The following is an 11,681-nucleotide window of genomic DNA, read 5'->3' on the forward strand; positions in this document are numbered from 1 at the left end:
AAGGGGAAATTACAGCCCCAAACTGGTAAATATTCAACTTTGTTCTCTTTATTTCTAGGTTTACTGAATAAAAGATAATCTAGAAGTGGCTTTCATATTTGTTTATGCAGCCTCTATCAGCACAGGAAGGAAAGGAGCTTACTGAGGAACGTTTTCCTGCCTTTACAGACTAAATGAAAGCCTTCCTGTGTAGCTCATCTATGTCTCCAAGGAACGTGAGCATGTCTGTGATCTTTTCATTTCTGAATAATCAAAATATTTAGATACTTCAATATCTTCTTATATGATAAAGACTAATGTCTTTTCTTTCTTCTGCAAAGTTTGGTGTCTCAAGTTTTATAGTCTGATTTTTCACCTCAAAATTGTACATAGGGATCATATCAGAAGCTATAGTTTTTGTTTGTGCTAAATGGACATGATGAACCTGTCAAATTTTCTTCTGTATAATTATATTTATGCCCATGAATTACTGCTGCTGTCTGCTTTGTTCAGAGAAGATCATTTTTGCACTGGACCATGATAACTGCCAAGACTTACTATAGTAAGTATAGTAATAAGTATTGAGAATAAGTGACTATTGAAATATCTAGCCATAATGAGACGTGTAAATGGATTTTTCTTTTGGCTTCCAGCTCACAAAAAAATGACATGGAGACTTATTATTAATTATGAAAGCTCATCCTTAGCTTAGGCTTGTTTCTAACTAGCTCTTATAACTTAAGTTAGCCCATATTTTTTAAACTATGTTCGTCTATGTGCTTATTACCTCATCTCCATTTTGCCCATTCTGCTTCTTCTGTGTCTAGCTGGCAATGCCACCTTCTTCTTCCCAGCATCCTTTCTGCCCCAAAAATTCTGCCTAGCTATTTGCTGTTTAGCTTTTCATTAAAAAATCAGAGTGTCATATTTTCAGAGGTGCAAAAAGATTATTCTACAACACTTCCCCCTTTTTATCTAAATAAAAAGAAAGGATTTTAATTCTAACATAGTAAAACTATATATAATAAGAACAATTATCAGAAAAGAATTACATTCAGAATGTCCAGTCCATTTGTATTTGGTAAATTTGGAGAAAGTACTATATTATCTATCCAATCTTAGTCCACAGTTTTATACCCAAACCATTTTTTGTCACAACTTGTATGATCATCCTAAAAATATCTTTTTAGACCTTAAAACATCTTTTTAGATGAGCAACTTAAGCTTTTATGTTTCCCAACCTTATAAACTTTATGTCTCTTATGTAAGTTTTTATTTTTTAAATTTGGTAACAAAGAAAACTGTAACTATAACAGATCACCCCTCTTCCCTCTTCCCACCTCTCAGCCTTCCCCCCCAAACCAAACCCCCCATCCCCACATTTTCCAAATCAAGGTCTCCCATGGGGAGTCAGCAGAGCCTGGCACGCTCAGCTGAGGCAGGTCCAAGCCCCTCCCCCTTGCACCAAGGCTGTGCAAGGTGTCACACCCTAGGTGTGCCCGCCCATGCACCACAGACAGATCCCTATCCCCCTGCCAGGGAGCCCCCCCAAACAATTCAAGCTAAACAACTGTCTACTGTATCCAGAGGGCCTAGTCCAGTCCTATGGGGGCTCTATAGCTATTAGTCCACAGTCCGTGGGTTTCCACTAGTGTGGCTGGTCATCTCTACATTTTTCCATCATAATCTTGACATCCCGTGCCCACAGAATCCCTCCTCTCCCTCACTGGTTGGATTCCCAGAGCTTAGCCTGGCACCCAGTGTGAATCTCTGCATCTGCTTCTACCAGTCACTGGATGAAGGCTCTATGATGACAGTTAGGGTAATCACTAGATTGGTCACCAGAGTAGACCAGTCCAGGCACCCTCTCAACCATTGCCAGTAGTCCAAGGTGTCATCCTTGTGGATTCCTGAGAGCTTCCCTGGCACCCTGACTCTTCCTATTCCCATGATGTCTTCATTTATCATGGTATCTCTTTCCTTGCTCTCCTACTCTGTCCCTGTTCCAGCTCAGCCCTCCCATTTCCTTGTGTTCTCATCCCCCATTCTTTGTCCTCCATTATCCCCCCCCCAACTCCCAGTTTGCTCATGTAGATCTCATCTATTTCTCCTTCACTGAGCTATCTATGTGTCTCTCTTAGGGTCCCTCCTTGTTAGCTAGCTTCTCTGGAGCTGTGGGTTGTAGTTTGGTTATCCTTTGCCTTACATCTAGTATCCACTTATGAGTGAGTACATACTATGTTTGTCCTTCTGAGTCTGGGTTACCTCATTCAGGATGATATTTTCTAGTTCCATCCATTTGCCTGCAAATTTCATGATATCATTGTTTTTTACTGCTGAGTAGTACTCCATTGTGTCTATGTGCCACATTTTCTTTATCTTCAGTTGAGAGGCATCTAGGTTGTTTCCAGGTTCTGGCTATTACAAATAATGCTGCTATGAACATAGTTGAACATGTGTCCTTGTGGTAAGATTGGACATTACATTTTTAAATGAGCTGCATGGGCATAATATCTTAAACAAGTATAGAAATATATGTACAGCATAATAAAAATAACCTTAAATATGTATTAATATACATAAATGCATACCAATGTAAAATATTTGATACTAGTAGTTGTTCAAAAGTAGACTCAACAATCTACCCTTTTATCCCATTATTTCTATATTATATCCCTCTTTTCCCTTCAGAAAGAGATCCTTGAATCTAACCTACTTTGTTTAGCTTTCTCTCTGACCATGACCAATAACAACTTGTAATCAACCCCCCTAAATGATGGCAAATATCCATAAGCCATCAAATGACCCAAAACCACCCACCTCACCTTTTGGGATTGTGGGTGTTGTATTCTCTAGACTGTTTCCTGTTGTCTGGGGGTGATGGCATCTTTGGAGGACCCTGAGAAAACTGAGATAATGGTCAAGTCCTGGAAAAACTAGTCATAACATTTGTTGCCCAGTCTCTGTGCAATGGGAAAGTGTGAGGCTTATCTGTAGTCATGACTGGAGTAGTCTTTGAGGCTGGACCATCTTAGCTAACTGCCTTGAAGCTGTTCTGGATGTAGAACTCTGAGGAAATTGCAACAGAGGCACTCTGAGAGGCTGAATGGTCTAGGCCACCCATTTTCTTTGGTGTCTGGTCCCCTTTCTTGGTGTTGTAGTTTTTCTAGGTTTATTTCTTGATGTCTGTAGCCAGGATTTCCAGGACATCTCCCTGATCAAACCTGATCTCTATTGACCTTGAACAAATCCACAGCTTTTCATTTTCTGTGGAAACAAAAGCATAACTTCTTCTCCTTTGTAACATAATTTTTGACTTCCATTTTGAAGTTAAGATATTTCAAAAATATATAGGTTAGTTTAATTTAGTATTTTTTATAACCCAATGTTTCTCAGCAGCTATTGTTTGCTCATCAGCAATCAAAAAATTTAAAGTCAATATAGCACCACACAGGATCCAGACTCCCTGTGTATTTTCCAACTCTATGTGGCTTATTCTTTTTTTATTTTATAAGCTATTTTTTTCTATGACTGTTTATATCCATTTTGTTTTCTTTCTTAAGCCTATGCACATTTTTAAACACTGTAACCTGTTTAGGGATTTTATTCTGTCTGGATCTGTTTTTACTTAGCACTTGCAGCATTCTTGGATCAAATGAGACAATCTTAAACTGCTGTGTTAGCAGCTCAGCTTAGCACATGGCATTGGTGCATGGTGCTGGCAGCTGGCTCCAGCCTGCAGGCAGTCTCTGTACACCAAGCCTACCTGAGAGACAGAGGTCATCAGGAAGCAACATTTGACTCCGTGTTCCAAACTTTTTTTTAAGCTTTCTCAGATCTTAAGTGGATAGCGGATATATGTGGCCAGACTTTGGGCATCATTTGTAAACCAATTTTTCTTTGGGACACCAACTCACAAAGAACAACATGGAGACTTATTATTAAGTATGAAAGCACGGTCTTAGCTTAGTCTTCTTTCTAACTAGCTCTTACAACTTAAATTAAACCATAATTTTTAACCTACATTCTTCAAAGTGCTCATTACCTCATCTCCATTTTGTCCATCCTGCTTCTTTTGTGTCTGGCTGGTGACTCTCCCTTCTTCTTCCTAGTATCCTCTCTGCCCCCAAAATCTTGACTAGCTATTGGCCGGTCAGCTTTTTATAGAACCAATCAGAGTGACACATCTTCACAGTGTACAAAAAACTATTCCACAACAGGGTCAGTTCTATCCCTGCCCCCAAAGCACAGGTAACATGATGAAAGAGAGAGTGAAAGACCATTAAGAGCTGAAGGAAGAACAGCAGCCATGATTTCCTGCACAAGATTTGCACAAGTCTGGACTCATCAACACCTTGTCATGGAGAGGATTCAGGAGACAGCCTCCTTCCAGAGGATATATAGACAGTTAATGGCAGCTAAGGGGGAAGGGCCCATGGGGCTTCATTATGATATACTGATAGTTAATGAATATTGGGAGCGGAAGACACATTTTCTTCAATAGTATAACCAGTGGTGCCCATGTAAACACACACACACACACACACACACACACACACACACACACACACACACACTTTTATATGCAACTCTAATGAAACTTATTGAGCCACAAAACAGTCATGAGAAGAGAAAGGAAGAGTAGCAACAGGAGTGAAAGGAAAACAAGAGAGAGCTAGAGGAATGTGATAAAAATATATTGTGTACATGTATGGAAATATTACAATGTATAACTAATATATGTTAAACATGTTAAAATTCATATCAAAGTTAAATGGCAAGCCATAATGAGATATTAATTTTCACCTGCTAGAATAGTTTAAAAAAAAGTATGGATAATACTAAGTTTTGGTAAAGTTGTGGGATGGCTAGAATGAACTCTGACCCATGCCTTGTATGCTATGAATGAGTTGAAATACTTTAGTTATAGTTTGGACCTTTTCTACAAAGTTAAATACCTACTTTTATATGATCCAGCCATCCACTTTTTAAGTAAATACCCAAGAAAATTGAAAACATACCCAGACACCAAAAAAATGTTTAGATAAGCTTTATTAATAACATGCAAGAGCCAAAATCACCACACATGTTCTATATAAAAAGAAACAATGAATGAATAAGATGGGGTGTACCAATTCTTGCTCATAAAGAGCAAATTTACTAATACACACAACACAGCAAAAATATCAGAAGTATTTTGTCAAACAAAATAAGACAGACACAAAAAGTATAGACTATTACAGTTCTGGTTATAGGGCATCCTGGTAAAAACAGAAAGCAGATCGTGGTTTTCATGGGGCAAGAACACAAAAAATAGGAGGAGCAAATAAAAGACTTTATAATTTGATTGTAATAAGTTGAGTGGCTGCTTATAAAATTGCCAAGCTTTCTTGAATTGTTCATAGTGTATCTTTTTTTTAAAATAGTGTTTCCATTTAAAACTTTATTTAAAAATGTATAGGACATATTTCTTAACTTCAGCATAAGGTGGACTTTACTGTGTATTTTTTTAGCTTTCTTTTTATTTATTCTTTGTGTGTTTCACATCATGCATCTTGATCCCATTCATTTCCCCATTCCTTTGTAACTGCCCTCTGCCTTTGCAACCTCCCCCAAAATAAGAGCAAAAAAGAAAAATAAATAAAAAGGAAAAATCTCATCAGGAAGCTGCAGTGTGACACAGTGAGTCACACATTAAACACTTTTGTCCACATATCTTTACTTGAAAGTATTCATTGCAATGTGTCATTAATCTGTATTGTTGTTTGTTTTGCTGTTTTGAGGGGCCCGCCACCCAACTCCCAAATAAATCATACACTAAGGTTTATAAATGCCCAGCCTTGGCTTGGCTTGTTTTTTGGCCAGCTTTTCTTAAATTAATGCATCTGTCTTTTGCCTTTGGGCTTTTATCTTTCTCTATTTCTGTAGACCTTTCTTTCTTACTCCATTGCTGGTTGTGTAGCTGGGTGACTGGCCCGTGGAGTCCTCCTCCTTCTCTAGCTACTTCTTCTCTCTTCCCTGATTTTCTAATTCTATTAATTCTCACTGCCTGCCAGCCCCACCTATCCTTTCTCCTGCCTCATCATTGGCCATTCATCTCTTTATTAGCCCATCAGGTGTTTTAGATAGGCACAGTAACACAGTTTCACAGAGTTGAGCAAATGCAACATAAACAAAAGTAACATACCTTAAAATAATATTCCCCAATAGATCTGGTTGGAGGCCTCTGATTTCTGCTACACTATCAATGTTGGGACTCCTCTTAGATAGCCTGTTGTTTCCCTGTGTCATGGAGATCCTGCAGCTTTAGGTCTGCAGGACCGGCCCCTTCATGTGCTCCCACAGATCACAGATGGTGTGGATGTTGGGGTGGGCCAACTCATAACCTTGGTTCTGGGCCTGGGTAGTTGCAAGATTGGTCATCCTGCCAGCACTCCCCTGTCCTCACAACCAGGGTGAGTTCTCCAGCATTGCCCCAGCTAGGTAGATGGTAGGAAGATTGAGGGAAAGATGTTCTCCCCCATTGCCCTTGCCATCTGTGGTGGGTGAGGCAGATGACCCTCCCCTTTACCAGCTGCAGCACTCAGGAAAGTAGGCCCTGCACCTCCCCTGGGCAGCACAGCAGAGCTGACCCTGTAGACAGGGGTATGGGGGTGACCTGCCCCAAGAAGGTGAACGTGGGAGATCTGGCCCCACACCTCATTTGCCATATGGTGATGTGGACAGGTGATGTGCCATATGGTGATGTGGACCACCCCTCACCACCTGTGGTGAGTGGGAGAGATGGCCCGGAGGTCATAAGAGCAGGAGAGCTGTCCCTCACCAGCTGCAGCACTCAGGAGAGTGGCCCCTACACCTTGCCTGGGCAACACAGCAGAGATGGCCATGGTGGTCCAGGTGTAGGAGAGCCAACCCTGAGCATGTGAAAGTAGGAGAACTGGCCCCACCATTTGCTCATAACTGCAAGGGGTGAACTAGCTGGGGCCCACAGTGTATCTTGTTTGAAATATTATACCTTAATAAAGTTATCTTTTAAAAGTAATATAGATAGACATTTACAAATAAATTTCTAATACTAGCAAGACGATGTTGAAGTTAAGAAACAAATAGCAGTACATACTACAGGAAGATTGGATACTGGAAAAATGGGGGGGGGAGCTGAGTTAGGCCCTTTTTATCAGTAGTACTATTATCAGAAACACATCCTGAAATCATTAAGCAAATAGAAAAATGTGAACTTCTGTGTCAAAAATAAGTGTTATTTACAGGAGCAGAAGAAAATTCCTAAAATAGTCCCAGTGATTCCAAATAATAGAAAATTACTATGGAAATCTCGATGTGTCAGTTCACTGACAAAATCATTTAATGATTATAAACAACTATGAAAACTAATAAAAGTGTTATTTTATAGATTTCTGTTTATGTAACTCACATCTGAAAGATTTTGTCCATACATAACTAGAATTAAAGGAATACTTGAAAAAGTTGTTACATTTGTAGAAGCAGTTATATCATCGGAAGTTTACTTCTGATATATCTTATGTTTTTCTTAGAAGAAATAACAAAGATATCTTACATGGCCTTTGCTGTAGCAAAAAATCATATGCTGCATGGCCTCTATGATGCACATACAACCAGGAGAGATGTGTTTCGGATTTAGGATGTGGTTGGTGCACACTCCATGAGTAAGAATATAAGCCGTAATTTTCTCTTCATCAGTCTAAAGTCTATGTAGAATTTCTGTTTCTTCCACTCTCCATTATGTCATTTATTTAACAATTCTATGTGCTTTCTTTGATGGAATAAATTTAAAGCTGAGGAAAAAAATCTTCCCATTCCCATGTGTCAGTAGTCTAAACATGGCATTGCTAAAGCCCCTAATGAGTGGTACAGAGAAGCAATGCACTATGCCATTTTCTGGAACTTGGTCTCTCTTCAAAGTTTATGAATCTATTGGTAGAATTCACTTCCATGCCATGGCCAGTTCAATCCTGCCTTGAGTGAGAATGTAAGCCATACTTTCCCCTTCACATGTCTGAAATCCACACTGAGATCCCTGCTTTCCCAAGGGATGTCACTAGGGTTGCTCTCAATTCCTAGAAGCTGCCTTTGGGGTACATCTCTCTCTTGCATGGCCATGGTTCTGGCTTCCTTGATGTTAGCAACCTCTCTCCTTCTTCAGGAAAGATCTAGTTCTCTAATGTCTCTTATATGAACTTTCACTTTTTATTAGTTACTTTTATATTACTATAATCACATTTCTGTCCGCAGCTATTTAAGGGAAGAAAGAATCATTTAAACTAACAGTTTGGTTTAAGTAGAGTCAGTCAGTCCATCCTGCTGAAAAGGTGTGGCTGGATTGGTTCTGTCAATGGAAGGAACTCTTGCAACAAAGCTTGTTACATCTTGCTAAGTTGGGAAACAGAGAGCTGAAACTGGAGGCAGAAATGGCTATTATCTTCAAGGCTCACCACTACCCACCCTACTTATGCTAGTAAAGCTACAGTCCCTAAAGTTCTACAGTCTCCCAAAATAGTACCAGCAGGTGGGAATGAGTGTTCAATCACATGAACTCGGAAGAAGGGCAGGGATCTCACATCCAACCCATTAACACATTTGAATAAAGTGGGCTCACACACGATCACCTGCTTTGTAATAACTCCATCAGTAGATTTTTATCCTTAATTACAACTGTAAAATCACTTTACTTTTGTCACAATACAATGTGATCACAGGAATGACATCTGTATTAATTATTTTTCTCTCAACATTGTGACAAAACATCTGACCAGAGCAACTTAAGGAAAGAAAGGTATATTTTGGCTTGTGGTTTTCAGACTATTGTGATGGAAAAGGCATGGCAGAGCCCATAGCAGGGGACCATGTGCCAGAGGCTCCTCACATCTTGGCAGATCAGGAGCCAGAGAGATATGGGAAAAAGGAACCAGAGATAATATTTCCTCAACAACCTTCTCTAAGTGACCTACTTCCACTGGCCAGGTCCTACCTCCTAAAGCTTGCATAAGCTCCCAAAACAGCACTGGCAGCTGGGGACCAGATGTTCAGACATATGAGGCTATAGGGCTTATTTCAAGTTTAAATCACAACAATCGCATCATATTCACAGGTCCTTTCCACACTCAAAGGAAGGGAATCATATAAGATATGTGTGCCAAGGGGCAGGAATCTTAGGTACTTAAAAATCTGCTTGCCATGCCAATAGTATTTTATTTATTTAGTATGAGGAGGAGGGGGCACTCCCAAAAGAGGTTAAATATAACCCTAGATGTATCCACTACAATGTCTGGGAGTTTTGCTTGAAGAAAACTAGAACATGTACAATAAAAAGAACCAATAAATGACAGGAAAAATTGCCTTTGTGTGACTATCATATATTAATCCGTAAAGCCACTCATACTCACAGATACACAGAACCAGCACACAGAACTTAGAATTCCCTTCACTCGAGTGACATGCTCTTCAATTAAGATGAGGCTCATTGCAGAGATCCATGACTAGGCCCCAGGTGGATCTCTGGGAGTCCAATTAGCGAGAATGAGGAGGGTTTATATGAGCGAGAATTGTTGAGACCAAGGTCGGATAAAGCACAGAGACAAATAGCCAAACAAACGGAAACACATGAAATATGAACCAATGGCTGAGGGGTCACCAACTGGATCAGGCCCTCTGAGTGGGTGAGACAGTTGATTGGCCTGATCTGTTTGGGAGGCATCCAGGCAGTGGGACCGGGTCCTGTGCTCATTGCATGAGTTGGCTGTTTGAAACCTGGGGCCTATGCAGGGTCCCTTGGCTCGGCATGGGAGGAGGGGACTGGACCTACCTGGACTGAGTCCACCAGGTTGATCTCAGTCTGTGGGGAAGGCTTTGCCCTGGAGGAGAGTGGAATGGGGGGCGGGCTGGGGGGAAGGTGAGGGGGGCGGGAGGGGGGAGAACAAGGGAATCTGTGGCTGATATGTAGAACTGAATTGTATTGCAAAATAAAAATTAAAAAAAAAAAAGATGAGGCTCATTAAGAGATACTAGCAGAAGTTTCTCTAGCTCCTTTTCCGTCTCAAACAGAGACATTGCCAATAGATTACATGGCATTCTTTCTTATTTTGTTCATGCATTACTAATCTTTCTCAGCACAATTCCTTAGAAGTCCTTAACAATCAGTAAGAGTCACCATATAAAATGAAATTTATTTATCATCTCAAATTAATGTTCTCAGAAAATGCCACTCAAAATCAAACAGCTTATCAGATGTGGTAAATGACTTCAAGGGGCTTATATTCTTGTTCTAAAAAAATAATATTCATAGCCTTTGTGGTTTTTCATACAAATGAACATTTATTGACTATCTTGAGGAAATATTTCCTATTATTTAGTGCATTGACTGACTTGACAGACAAAAATGGATGAGGAAAATGATATTGTCTCTTGTTACTAAGAGAGAATTTGAGACATTGTATCAAGAAGACACATTTATTATCTTCTATACTGTAGGCACCTCTGAATATCCAAAGTAACTTCCTTGGTATGAACCCAATCCTCACAGTAATGCTGCAATATGAGCATTCTTAGAATCTCCTCTTCCAGTTGGGAAGCTCAATGTCAAGCGATAAGTGCTATGCCACTTGCCCAAGATTAGTGTTTTCTGCTTAAACTCAGGTGCAGTTCCTTGTGGTTAAAGCCACATATACTGTCCGCCAAGGAGTAAGACATGAGAAGGTGTTTTAACAGAATTATTCTGGTTGTAAACAGTAGCTAATTCAAACTGGTTTTGAATAATCAAGTATCTTGTGTAACAAGAGGTTGTGTGTCAATTATATTATCCATGTCTGAGGTTCATTCTGTCCATCTGCTTTGCTGTTTTCAGTAACAGTTTCCTTCTAAAATTAGTCTCCTTCGTGATCAAAGGGCAGCTGTCAATAATAAGGTTGTACTTTTTTTTTCATGAGACAGAAAATCCTTTTTCTATATACATAATAGATTTTTTTCTTTAGTCCTATTGAATTTCTAGGATCACCAGTAGCAGTCACCAGGAAATGTCATATGAATTGCTAAGTACTCAGGCTCTACTTGCCTGTGTCTGGTATAATCTCCCTGTTGTAGTTAGAATGAGAATATCCCCACCCCCCCATAGGTCCTTACTTTTGAATGCTTAGGCCTCAGTTAGTGGAATTGTTTAGGAAGGATTAGGCAGTGTGGACTAGCAGTAAAAGATGAATCACTGAGGGTGGGCTTTGAGGTTTCAAAATCCCATGCCAAGCCCAGGGTCTCTCCTGCCTGCTGCCTGTGAATCAGTACGTGAAGCTCTCAGCTATTGCTCCAACCCCATGTCTGTCTGCTTCCAGCTCTGGTAATCTTAACTAACCTGCTAAAACTGTAAGCAAGCCCCTAATTAAACACTTTATTTATAAGAAAGCTTTGGTCATGGTGTCTCTTCACAGCAATAGAACAGTAACTAAGACACCTCCACAGCAGACCATTAGATTAGAAGAGGGAAGAACTCAGAATAAAGTAATTTGTACATGGATAAGAGAACGGGAAAACAGGTATTAGATTGACAATGAAAGTTAACACTTCAGGAGTCTCCAGGAACCCCCACCCAACTCTGCCCCAGTTGCTGGCCAGCAAGGAAAACTCCCTGTGGCCAGGTTCCCACACCAATACCCCTCCATCAGACCCTGCAATCTACA

Source organism: Peromyscus eremicus, chromosome 8b (assembly GCF_949786415.1).
Source record: "Peromyscus eremicus chromosome 8b, PerEre_H2_v1, whole genome shotgun sequence".
NCBI classification, from domain to species: domain Eukaryota; kingdom Metazoa; phylum Chordata; class Mammalia; order Rodentia; family Cricetidae; genus Peromyscus; species Peromyscus eremicus.